Source organism: Schistocerca nitens, chromosome 6 (genome assembly GCF_023898315.1).
Source record: "Schistocerca nitens isolate TAMUIC-IGC-003100 chromosome 6, iqSchNite1.1, whole genome shotgun sequence".
NCBI classification, from domain to species: Eukaryota; Metazoa; Arthropoda; class Insecta; order Orthoptera; family Acrididae; genus Schistocerca; species Schistocerca nitens.
Window position 1 is genome coordinate 602,840,539 of NC_064619.1, and position 13,661 is coordinate 602,854,199.

General features: G+C 42.5%; 1 long non-coding RNA gene across 1 annotated transcript in view; it reads right to left on the reverse strand.

Annotated features, from left to right (window-relative positions):
* LOC126263640 (uncharacterized) overlaps positions 1-13,661 on the reverse strand; it is a 182,222-nt gene that overhangs the window by 61,062 nt on the left and 107,499 nt on the right. The window contains exon 2 of the long non-coding RNA XR_007546875.1: positions 8,055-8,082. This is a non-coding gene — a long non-coding RNA (uncharacterized LOC126263640). The remainder of the gene's footprint in view (positions 1-8,054; positions 8,083-13,661) is intronic.

Genomic DNA, 13,661 nt, shown 5'->3' on the forward strand with positions numbered 1-13,661 from the left:
TTTGTTTACCAGTGAAGTATCCTTCACAAATCAGGTGCAAATCTATCCTCGCAATATACACTAGTGCTGAATAGAAGATAAACGACGACCTTGGCGTGTCACGGTGGAGTATGGAGTTTCAAGAACCGCACCAGCGGTTCTCGTTTCCGTGACGTAATTCCAAACAGCCGCAAGTATCCTAACAGATATGGTGGCGCAGTTATTGGGAGACATCCCACTGGACGTAGGGCAACGCATGTGGTACCAACATGGCGGATGTCTGACCCATTCTGCACTTAGAATTACAGACGTTTTCAACAGAGCGTTGGACATTGATGGTGGAACCTTTCGAGTCGTTAGGCCGTGTCATATTCCTACGCCAACTTCGGCAACCATCTGCTGGGATATTCATTAGGATTACACAGTTGTCCCTGAAAAGACAGTGTCTATAGAAATACAGTAATATACTTACAAGGGAACCTCCCCATCGCACCCCCCTCAGATTTAGTTATAAGTTGGCCTTGAAAAACTGAAAACAGATGAATTGAGAAAACAGGAAGAAGTTGTGTGGAACTGTGAAAAAATAAGCAAAATATACAAACTGAGTAGTTCATGGGAAGATAGGCAACGTCAAGGAGAGAGAAAACGCAGGAGCGCCGTGGTCTCGTGGTAACGTGAGTAGCTGCGGAGCGAGAGGTCCATGGTTCAAATCTTCCATCAAGTAAAGAGTTTAATTTTTTATTTCCAGTTTATGTGACAAACTCTTATGTTTTCATCACTTTTTTGGGAGTGATTATCACATCCACAAGAAAACCTAAATCGGGCAAGGTAGAAGAATCTTTTTACCCCTTCGCCAAGTGTACAAGTTAGGTGGGTCGACAACATATTCCTGTCATGTGACGCACATGCCGTCACCAGTGTCATATAGAATATATCAGACGTGTTTTCCTGTGGGGGAATCAGTTGACGTATGACCTTGCGATCAAATGTTTTCGGGTCCCATTAGAGAGGCACGTCCTTTCGTCTACTAATCGCACGGTTTTGCGATGCGGTCGCAAAACACAGACACTAAACTTATTACAGTGAACAAAGACGTCAATGAACGAACGGACAGATAATAACTATGCAAAAATAAAATTTTCACTCGAGGGAAGACTTGAACTAAGGACCACTAGTCCAGCAACTGCTCACGCTACCACCAGACCACGACGCTCCTGAGCAAAGGCTGTCCATTATGTTGCCTATGCGACACGTGGACTACTCAGTTTGTATATTTTGCTTATTTTTTCACAGTTCCACACAACTTCTTCCTGTTTTCTCAACTGATCTGCGTTCAATTTATCAAGGCCTATCCACTGTGCCAACTTATAACTAAATCTGAGGGGGGTGCGATGGGGAGGTTCCCTTATTAGAAACGGCTGTAGTTTTCCGCGCTTTTTCGGAGAAGTGGAGTCACTGCTTGAAAATCTTCCGGCTGCTATTGATGGACCGTCGTCATCGGATAAATACTGAAATCAAAGACTGACAAAGAGGGGAATCCAAAACGCTATTGTTATCGTGCCGCCTCGGTTGTTTCCGGGTGGTTATTTATGTTCCTCGCACGCCGTGGCTGTGTGTTTACTTCCGTGATAGCGGCTAGCCGCGAAGACGGAAGCGTGTACCCGTCAGCTCTATTGAAATAGAACGTATCAGCTAGCAGGAAAGAAACATGGCGGCACGATAACAACTGTATTTTGGATTCCCCCTCTGTGCCAGTATCTCATTTCAGTATTTACCCAATGACGATGGTCCACCAATACTGCCTAACAACTCATTACCCAGCAACTCGACTAAAAAAAAAAAAAAAAGGCGGGAAAGTAAAAGTAGCCTTTATAAGTGAAACATGACCTTGTCTTTTGATAGCGTTCAGTCACCCAGGGAGACCAGCGGAATGCTGAAGAAGATCCCAGCAGAGGGATCGAAACGTCGAGCATTGAAGACGTTTGAAGAGGAATATGCCGCTGTGCAACGGCTCAGAAGATACTACCGTCGAGACAAAGGCCACGAAAACCGGCGGACGTCAAGCCTATACAAAAACAATTGGAAACAGTTGGATCTGCCGTTCAGCAAACGTAAAAGTCCTGCAAATGTAGCAAACTCTACACCTCTGGACTTTTACCTGTCGGGAAAGTTAAAACGAGATATTTACAAGGAAACACCGACCACTACCGAATTCCTGAAACGCCATGTAACATGGGTCCGTGGTGCGGTAAGTCGAGACGAAATTCTGTGTGCTGGGAATCGCTTCGTAATACATTTCAGTGCTCGAGATTCAAATGGCTCTGAGCACTATGAGACTTAACTGCTGATGTCATCCGTCCCCTAGAACCTAGAACTACTTAATCCTAACTAACCTAAGGACATCACACACATCCATGCCCGAGGCAGGATTCGAACCTGCGACCGTAGCGGTCGCGCGGTTCCAGACTGTAGCGCCTAGAACCGTTCGGTCACAGAGGCCGGCCCCTCGTTAACAGCAACGCGTCTGTATCTTCCCTGGCAGATTCAAACTGTGTGCCGGACCGAGACTCGAACTCGGGACCTTTGCCTTTCGCGGGCAAGTGCTCTACCATCTGAGCTACCCAAGCACGACTCACGCCCCGTCCTCACAGCTTTACTTCTGCCAGTACCTCGTCTCCTACCTTCCAAACTTAACAGAAGCTCTCCTGCGAACCATGCAGAACTAGCACTCTTTAAAGAAACGATATTGCGGAGACATGGCTTAGCCACAGCCTGGGGGGTGTTTCCAGAATGAGATTTTCACTCTGGAGAGGTGTGTGCGCTGACACGAAACTTCCTGGCAGATTATAACTGTGTGGCAGAAGTAAAGCTGTGAGGACGGGGCGTGAGTCGTGCTTGGTTAGCTCATATGGTAGAGCACTTGCCCGTGAAAGGCAAACGTCCCGAGTTCCAGTCTCGGTCCGGCTGCAGAGTGAAAATCTCATTGTTGAAACATCCCGCAGGCTGTGGCCAAGCCATGTCTCCGCAATATCCTTTCTTTCAGGACCATGGAACTTAACTTCTGAGGTCGTCAGTCCCCTAGAACTTAGAACTACTTAAACCTAACTAACCTAAGGACATCACACACATCCATGCCCGAGGCACGATTCGAACGTGCGACTGTAGCAGCAGCGCGGTTCCGGACTGTTATTTGTAGTGATAATATGTAATTAAGAAATAGTAAAATGTGTTGAAAATCCTCTAATGACAGGTGTACCGGTATGAAATGAGCGTTTTTTTTTGTGAAAATGAAACACTAATTTTGAATTGAAAAGTAAAAACATTTTATTCATAGTACTGACCATTGCTTTCTATACATTTTGACCACCTTTCTGGCAATTTGTGGACACCACGCCAATAGAAATCTTCGTCTTTTGAAGCAAACCAATCAGACACCCAATTTTCGACTTCTTCGTAGGAATCGAAGTGTATCTCAGCCAATGCGTGTCCCATTGATCAAAACAAATGGTAGTCGGAGGGAGCCAAGTCTGGTGAATACCGTGGGTGGGGTACCAGCTCCCAGCCGAGTGTTTTGACTGTATCCTGAACCAGTTTTGCTTTGTGTGCAGGTGGATTGTTGTGTAAAAAAATTACTTTGCCATGTCTTCCGGCCCATTCTGGTCTTTTTTCGATCAATGCATAGTTCAAATCGATCATTTGTTGTCTGAAGCGATTAGTATTCACAGTTTCACCGGGTTTTAGAAGCTCATGATACACCACACCTTTCTGATCCCACCAAACACAGAGCATTGTCTTCTTGCCGAATCGATCTGGTTTTGCAGTCGATGTTGATGGTTGTCCCGGATTAACTCATAATTTTTCCCGTTTATGATTCTTAAAATAAATCCATTTTTCATCGCCAGTAACAATTCGATGCAAAACTGATTTTCTTTCATTTCTTTGAAGCAAAATTTGACAAATGGTTTTTCGGTTTTCCATCTGTCTTTCATTCAATTCATGTTGCACCCATTTTCCACACTTTTGGATCTTTCCCATAGCTTTCAAACGGCCAGAAATTGTTTGTTGTGCAACATTTAGCATTGCTGCCGTTTGCTTCTGACTCGAAGTATCATCTTCATCCAATATTGGTTGCAATTCGGCGTCTTCGAACTTTTTTTGGTGGTCTTCCACGTTCTTCATTTCTTACATCGCAATCATTATTTCTGAACCGTTGCTTCTGATCATGATCATCATATGCCTCGACAAGCATTCGATGCGACTCTGCAGCACTTTTTTTCAAATGAAACCAAAAAAATTAATGCTTTCCGCAAATCGTCACTTTCTGGTACAAAATTCGACATTGTTAACACGATGAAAACATATGATGTTGTTTGTTCTAGGACTTGATGTATACTAAATATCTTTGACAGATCTCATACCAAGTAAACAAAAAAAATTAAGGCTCGTTCACAACATATGTTCCCTATCGACACATTTGTATCTTAACGCTCATTTCATACCGGTACAGCTGGTAAATACCACACTTTATATAATTGTGATATATTAAATAACAATGTAATTGGCTCATAGCTGGGCAGCTAGAAGACAGACAAATACAATAAAAAGTAATAAACTCACTGCTATATTGGGTTTCACAGGTGCATCAACACGCTATTTCTTGGAAGATACGTGTATTCTCATCACTTGCCGCATGACGTGACACACGGAACTGGTGACTTATCTGTATACAGAACCCATATAACGCCAAGGATACACGCGTCAATACTTTGCTTACGTCCTGCAAGGTGTCATTAACTACAGCGAAAAGTTTTAGTGCTCTGTGTCGTCAGTTATATGTAACAGAAATATTGCAGCGATAAACATGCTCTGGTGCCCCAGAGCTGAAGAGGCTGGACATGTAAGGGCTCGTTAAACCGCGCGGGTGGAGATGTGTGTGTGTGTGTGTGTGTGTGAGAGAGAGAGAGAGAGAGAGAGAGAGAGACAGAGAGCTGGACCTTGTGCGGTGCGGCGCGGCGCGCGCTTCGCAGTGGCCAGTGCGCATGCGCGCTGCGCCAAATATAGCCGGCGGCCGGCGCGTCCCGTCATTACGACTGCTAGCGCTAGCTAACCTTCCGCGCCGCACGCAATCTGCGCGCACCGCGCAGTAAATATAGACGCCGCGGCGGGCGTGCAGTGCCGGCGCTCTAGCGCGCGGCCCGTCTGCTGTCCCACTTCTGCCGCGCTGCGCCACAGATGGCGAGCCAGTCGCAATTACCGAGCGCCCATTTACACGCTCTTCAAGGCGAGAAACAAATCGCTTTCCAAGGCAAATGGAAAGACGCAGCAGAAGCGCGCACATCAGTACTACGCACAGAGAACAGGCTGATGTGATGCCGAGCGCTGAAAGACAATTGGCAAATTCTTGTTTTGTGTGCGGCCGTTACTGCGTACGTTGCAGTGGTGAAGGATACGAAAAGAAAAATACTGTCAGCACGAATGAAGTAATGAATAAACAGAATGCGAAGGAAAAAAATGGTTAAAATGGCTCTGAGCACTATGGGACTTAACAGCTATGGTCATCAGTCCCCTAGAACTTAGAACTACTTAAACCTAACTAACCTAAGGACATCACACAACACCCAGCCATCACGAGGCAGAGAAAATCCCTGACCCCGCCGGGAATCGAACCCGGGAACCCGGGCGTGGGAAGCGAGAACGCTTCCGCACGACCACGAGATTCGGGCAGAATGCGAAGGAGAGGGGAAGCCTGACTTCCTCCTCGAAAAGAACTGCTGTTAGATTGGTTTCGGAATTATTTCAGGGTGCCTGAGACTACCGTTTCTGAACCTGCTCTTATCTGTCATTCGCGTGTCTAGAAACGAAGGCTGCTAAAGAATTACATTTCTTCTGTGTAAACAGCACGGTGACCAGTGCCACTTTTCTTTGAGGCATCAGTGGCAGAAGACCTTCTCGTCAGTAATTCGAACCCATACGAACATACAGTTTTTATTTTCTGCTTAACTTCCTCCACTATTGTTCGTGGCCAGCAGCGCTCCTCTATAACACTGCATATTTCGTTTGTGGTGAACCACGTTTGCTCCTCTCTAACGTGCGCACTCTGTTCACATCGTGTAAATGAGGAAATGCTGGAATGATATTTTCAGTTTGCAGCGGAGTGTTCGCTGATATGAAACTTCCTGGCAGATTAAAATTGCGTGCCGGACCGAGACTCGAACTCGGGACCTATGCCTTTCGCGGGCAAGTTCTCTACCAACTTTTTTTTGTTTTTTTATTTTTTATTTTAATTTTTTTCTTTATAAGGACGGGAAAATAAACATTTGTTCCAATTTGTAATGAGAATAGAATGAACAAAGTATATATCATTTCATTTCTAACTGAACTAACCAAGAACGACTCACGACTTGTCCTCACAGCTTCGATTCTGCCAGTACCTCGTCTCCTACCTTCCAAACTGGTAGAGCACTTGCCCGCGAAAGGCAAAGGTCCCGAGTTCGAGTCTCGGTCCGGCACCCAGTTCTAATGTGTGTGGAATCTTATGGGACTTAACTGCTAAGGTCATCAGTCTCTAAGCTTACGCACTACTTAACCTAAATTATCCAAAGGACAAACACACACCCATGCCTGAAGGAGGACTCGAACGTCCGCCGGGACCAGCCACACAGTCCATGACTGCACCGCCCTAGACCGCTCGGGTAATCCCTTCGGCCCCAGTTCTAATCTGCGAGGAGAATGCTGTTTCTTTTATTCGTTTCCGCCAACATTTCGGAAATCGTTATCTGACTGAAATGTTATCGGTTACGCCAAATTTCATTCGATATGCGCTGGCTCTCGCGGTCAAAAATATCCTGTATTCAACGTAGCGTATAAGTTCCAGACACTTATTTTTCATGCCGCTTTATTCTCTGAGCTGTGAAAAATGGAAATTGAAGTACGTAAACATATAAACGCTTCGCTTAAAAATGTTCTTTGCGAGGAGAGGGGGTCCATAACCGCATGTCCTCTCCAAAAAATGGTTCAAGTGGCTTTGAGCACTATGGGACTATGGGACCTAACTAACCTAAGGACATCACACACATCCATGCCCGAGCCAGGATTCGAACCTGCGACCGTAGCGGTCGCGCAGTTCCAGACTGTAGCGCCTAGAGCCGCTCAGCCACCCCGGCCGTCGCATGTCCTCTCCCACCCCCCTTCCCCCACCCCCTTTCCAGGATCCGCGCCTGAATGATGCGCATCCAGTAATCCAGTAGCTTCTCGTAGCAGGAAAAGTTACGATTCCAAGGACGTTTGTTGCACAGAAAGTGTGCTTTATGCGTAAACTACGAAGAATATTATTCACAGCTATCCTGAACTGAAGGAATGGGCAAGGCTCGGACGGAGGCGTCCAGATGCGAGCTGCTAGGTTTCTTATAGGCCGGTCCGATCGCTGCAAATGTGTTACAGAAATGCTTCGCTAATTTAGATGGGACTCTTAGAAGAGAAAGGGACCATCCTTTGCGCAACGCTACTGAAGGCGTTTACAGAAACGCATTTGCGACAGACTGAACAATGGTTCCACTGCCACCGACGTTGTTCTCGCTTAAGGACAGAATAAGCAAGATTACAGTTCCTATAGAGGCATGCTCCGCTTGATCTTAAAGTGGAGCAGGATAGGACATTAGAAGTATGGCACAGCGTAGCCTCCGGCATGTGCTGTACACTGGCTTGAAGAGTATGTATGTAGATGTAGATATATACACGGAGGTCTTCCATAGGCTCAGACCTAGTTAAGAAAGCAAGTGTAGGCGTGCAAACTGATCTCGTCGAGGGAATTGTCGTGATTTTTCTCTCTCTTCCATATACTGGCACCACTCTCTGCCGTTATAAACTGCAGAATTGAGTACCCACTCAAGTGTTACAGCAGCGTACATTATTATTGAATTTAAGTCTGCTTTCATCTGAATTCTTACCCTATCGAATGATTCGCGATCAAAAAGATATCTTCTCTAAGACAACGTACAATATTAGTCAGGCTACTTCAAGAACCATGTATTCAGTATTTAGTTATAGGAACACTTAATAAATAGAGTTTTACTCACCAAAACACTACACTATTTTGTACGCCATCTGAAAAAAAGGAAAATACCATATGTAAAATAACTGCAATACGGTACATTCCAGTTAACATTTACGAGACATGGTCAATACATCCAACAAATAATTCATAATGTAGGTTGCGAATGCTACTCAGACGAAGAGGTTGGCACATAAGAGGAATTAATGGCGGGCCGCACCAAACGAGTCAGAAGACTGACGACTCAAAAAAAAATAAGGACGTGATCCAGCGTGCCTTTCCTGTGGTGAGCAACAGGACTGTAACGCAGCTCCTCTGGCAAATACTCACGGCTCCACACCCCCGGCAATACTAGTCTCGGACGACGTCAAACATTTGTGCGTCCTGTTTTTCTTTTCGTTGCGAACTCACAAACAAGAAGTAATATTAGAAATTGAACCCATTTTGACTATTTTTCGACCGTGACTGTCTCAAGGATAGTGTAAAGTTTTTTTAAAAATTACCGCTACCAGTCACAAACTTCGTCAACTGTTGTGTTACTTATTTATTTAACGACATGTTTCGAGGGTTAAACCTCATCTTCAGGCTAAATGGCATTACAAAAACAACTTTAAAATAAGGCCATACTGATGTTACATAGTCTTTTCGTAAATGCTGTGGTCATTTTTTTTCTTCTGGCCTGGGAGTCTCGTAGTGATGTGCTGGGGTGCCTCGATTTCCCTGCCTCTCCTGCTCACTGTTCACAAATTGTCACTACTACAGCAGTAACTTGGAAACAAGATCACAAACAGTTCCGAATTGCAGTGGACAAGGTGGCGGTCGAAATACAGCTGGTTTCGATTTGACTATCGATTTGTCGATCTGTGTGCTGTCAGACGTTTATCTGTGTTCTGTGCGTCTTGTTATCGTATTACAGATGTAAGATGACGAAATGCATTACAAATTGAGCATCTGTTACAATATTATTGAACACGTCATGATATAAACTATTTATTTTATATATTTCCGGGGGCTAGAGTCAAACGACTGTGTCACTAACATAGCAGTAACTTGGAAACACGACCACAAACAGTTCCGTAGTGCAGTGGACAAAATGGCGGTCGAAATACGGTTGGTTTCGATTTGACTATCGATTTGTCGCCAGAAGAAAAAAGATGAACGCAGCATTTACGAAAAGACTATGTAACATCAGTATGGCCTTATTTTAAAGTCGTTTTTATAATGCCTTTTAGCCTGAAGATGAGGTTTACCTCGAAACAAATCGCTAAATAAATAAGTAATACAATACTGGACAAAGTTTGTTACTGGTAGTGGTAATTTGAGAAAAAACCTTTACAAGAAGTAATATTATTTATTCATTCACCTCGGCAATATTACGGCCATCGGGCGCACTCTTACATCTATCCAGGCATTCTACATGCATATTATAAGTTACATCTATCGTAGAATAATACAACATTTAGAATAAATACAGTGCAGAAAAAACACACACATTACGTTCGTTTGTGAGAAGTAAAACCATAAATACGAATACAAGGAATGAAATGGGAACGTGATAAAACACGGTGAATGAAGACAGACGAAGAGACAGTGATGTGATTGCTTGAGAATTAAAAGAGAAAGAAGTGTAATAACACACATAGTACAGTGAAAAGTGTGTCGTCTGTACACCAGATAAGTCAGTTACCCCAGTTACATGTGGCGCAGTGACTTGGTGAATGAGTCTCAGGCTTCATATACGAAGGTACTGAGTTCAAACGTCAATCGAGTGCGGGGTGTTTTCCTTCTCTTATCGCTTACTTCACCTCTGTCAATGCGGAGTTGCACAGTTGTTGAGCGTTGAAAGGTGGCTACACTGAGCCACAGCGCCAGAGATCGCTAGAGAGCATTGTTCCGCCGCCTCCACGGGCAGTCATTATTGAGATGTGCTAGAGGTCAGTGCTTGTCCAGGACTCGTAGTAGTCAGTTGGTGTTCAGATGTGCTAGTAGGGAGTGCTTGCTGAGATGTGATACTGAAAGGTTCTTGTTCAGATGTGGTAATAGCGAGGCGGTGTGGAGATATATTGTAATTATGAGAGTGATTTTGGTCAATATATGAAGGTAACGAAACTTGATTTATTTTTCATTATTTCCATGTTTTAAATAATGTGTCATTACAGGTTCAGTCAACAAAGCATCTGGCTTGGGTTCTTGGATTAGAGTGTAATTGTGGTTCTCTTGAGTAATTATGGTATTTGTATTTTCTTTAATTAATTCAGTATAATGTTATTTAAAAATTGTTGTGTTGTTGAAGAAGAACCGTGCCAGATGCGTACGTTGAGTCACACTCCCACACACAGAACAGTTACTCTTGTGCTTGTTGTTGCGTTGGTTTTATAGTTGCTGGGGGCTTAATTAATTAACTGTGTTAATGAAAATTTCCATTTCATTCTTTGTTATTGTTCTAAGCAGTCAGATTGCGTAACAATAACAGTCAGGGCCAACCGTTACGAGACTTCGTAATCGGACAGACAGCTACTAAAGCAAAAAAAAAAAAATTAAAATTATTTGCATTAATATATTTATTAAGCCCCCATGCACGTGGCGTCCACTGCTTCGGATCGTCCCTTGGAATTCTTCTGATTGTAGAAATAGTAGACAGTAGGATTGTTGTAGTAATTTGTAGTTAGTAATTGTAGTCTATATTGCATGTGTAGATTTGGTAATTAGCATTCTTCTAATGGTATTTTTCAAAATTTAATTTTTATTGCCTTGTATACGCGTTTGACAATTTAATGCAATTATTTCAATTGTTCGTTAATCGTGTTTGAGGGAAGCATTTCGTGTGAAGGGTATTGTTGGAGATAAAGAGTCATTGTGTGTAATTTTCATATAGTGACGAGTTTTGTATATTTTGTAAATGATTACGCGATCAATGAAAAAGGCAAAAATGATGAATAGTGAGAATGACGAAATTGTTGACATGGCGAACTCGCCAACACAGGAGAACAGTATGTTGAATAATGAAGTGGAAATCAATTTAATAAGTCGGGAAAGTAGTCCGGAACCATTTCAAAATTTTTCTCAATCAGAAAATTCACAGAATACGAGATTAACGATAGAAAATTCTGGAATAGCATCAAACACAGATAGCTTTACAGCTATGACGAATGAAACTGGTTTTGCGGGAAATGTTAGGGGCGAAAGGAATTGCGAACAAGCTAATATGGAGCAGTTGATGGGTGCAATATTAAATTTGGGATCACAAATAGGAACAATTAAAACACAGATGGGAACAATGGAAACACGGTTAGACTCACTGGGATCACAGTTACGATCTGAATTAAAAACAGATAGGGGAACAATGGAAACACGGTTAGACTCACTGGGATCACAGTTGGGATCACAATTAGGCACAATTAAAACAGAGATGGAAACAATGGAAACACGGTTAGATTCACGAATAGGGACATGTTTCAAAAATATGAAAGATGAATTAAAGAAAGAAATCAGAGAAGAAGTACAACCGATTTTGAATGCTCACAATAATAGATTAATTGCAGTAGAGATTAGACAAAGGGAACAGGATAGAGAACAGGAGGAGAGAGATCGCGTGATAGTACAGAAATTTTCAGAGTTAAATTTACAACGTGCACACGATAAGGAAGAAATATTTGAGAGAATCGAGGAATCCGTACCAAATGACAGAATAAATAAACTAACACAACAATATGAACAGTTAACTACCAAATGTGTTAATACTGAAACCCGAGTCGCGACACTTACGGAAGACGTAAATAGACAGAAAGAACAAATAGGTGATTTATCGGAAAGAGTTGAGGAGATTTCAGATAAATTGACAAGTCTTAGTTTAAATGGGGATAGAGATTCAGATGATACAGCTCCATTACCATTTGCAGAAACCGAAGAGTACCAGAACATAAATAAGCATGTTGAAAATCAGGGAAAATTTAATGAACGCGTTAAAAGGGAAGTTGAGGCATTACGAAAGCAAGTCAAACAAATTGAAGGCGAAATCGTAGGAAAAGACAGCAGAAGAAATTTAGAATCACAGATAGCAGAGGGGTTTGAAGAAAGTAATTTATTTCATTTACGGGACACAACAAGAGAGCGCCAGGCGCGCGAACTTGACAATAATCGACATTCAAACTGGGACAGACGCGGTAGGTCTTTGTCGCCACGAGGCGAAAACTTTGACTATAAACACTTTTTGACTGTTCGGAAATTTAAGATCTTCCGCAATTCTAAAAATGACATACATCCATGTGCATGGTTAGATCAATTTATGTATGCACTCCCACCAAATTGGCCACTAAGTCACAAACTGGAATTTATGTGTGGATATTTAGAAAACGAACCGGCGACGCGGATGCGTGCACTCATTAGAGATTGTAATAATCTGAATGATTTTTATCATGCATTTCTATCGGCATATTGGTCCGAAAACACGCAAGACAGAGTCAAACACAGTCTTATTATGCAGCGTAATTTCAAACAGTCTGAATTCCGCACGCCAGCAGAATATTTTGAAGACATGATTCGAAAGAATCAGTTCCTTTCCAACCCTTACAGTCCGACTGAATTAATTCGCATTTGTTTAACTAAGCTGCTACAATCCATAAGACAAATTGCTTTAGCCGGAAGATGTAAAGACGACATTGAGACTTTTAAGACTTTGCTACAAGAACTTGAGTATGACAACGACGACGGGACTTCTTGTAATTTTTTCAGTAGCAGTAATTACAATACATTTTCAGAGAAAAGGGATAGTGATCGGAACGGACGTTATTTGGGTAACTTTGAGAATGACAGACGTAACAGACAGGACAATAGATACCAGCCTTATGACAATAACAGACGTTCTAACAGAAATTACACAGACAATTATAATAACGGTAATTCCTACCGGAATGATCAACCATACGGAAACAGTAATCGGTATCATCAAGATAGAAATTATTCATACAGTAACAGAAATTCTTACTACAGAAATAACCAGGGTAGTAGATACAACAATAATTTCAGAAGTGACAGTCGAAATTACACAAGAAGTAGTTATGCAGACAGACAGGAAAACAGAAATTTTAATAACAGACACAACCAAGAATTTGCATCTAACAGACAGGAAGGACCTAATTGGCATCCTCCACGTGACAGAACTTCAGAGAGACAAGTGCAATTAGTAGAAATTGATCCGCGAAATGACGCGAATAATCAAAGACGTGACGCAAACAATCGACAATGACTAGCAGCTTCGGCTTCTGGCAGCAATATAGACGGTTCAGAAAGTAATGACACTTGACTTTACACTACGTACGACTGGAAGACATGGGAGACATTTTGTTAGACGAAAAGGAAACTAATGTAGACGCATTTTTACATCCTGTTATTGAAGTATGTGTGGGTAAGAATAAGTTCACTGCAGTTTTAGATTCTGGGAGCCCATTGAACGTCATTAGTGAATCAGTTTTTCGTATATGTGAAAGAACTATTGCCTGTCCCGTGTTACCTATTTCTAAAACTACAATTCGAGGAGCGATTTCTGGAAAAGGTGTGGAAGTTAAACAACAGACCAACCTGAATTTCATTTGTCAAGGATACGAATTTTCTGCTAATTTTATTATTGTTCCAT